The sequence below is a fragment of the Trypanosoma theileri genome, assembly GCF_002087225.1.
Source record: "Trypanosoma theileri isolate Edinburgh chromosome Unknown TM35_Tth_40_V1, whole genome shotgun sequence".
Taxonomy (NCBI): Eukaryota; Euglenozoa; class Kinetoplastea; order Trypanosomatida; family Trypanosomatidae; genus Trypanosoma; species Trypanosoma theileri.
The window spans coordinates 105,926-106,167 of NW_021639882.1; positions in this window are offsets into that span (position 1 = coordinate 105,926).

Genomic DNA, 242 nt, shown 5'->3' on the forward strand with positions numbered 1-242 from the left:
GGCTGCAATAGTATTCTGTGCAGCAGCTGACTGACCAGCCGCGAGAACTCCACCATTCATATTACACGCTATCACGGAATTACCGTAACTGACACTCGGATTGGGTACTTTTGAGAATATACTGTTGGGAAGTGCGAAATAGCTCCGAATGTTAACTTGAACACTTCCGATCATCGCTTCTGCCGTGAACTGCGGGTGGTGGCCCAGGTGCTGCAGAAGCATACAGAGCGACACCCACAGCA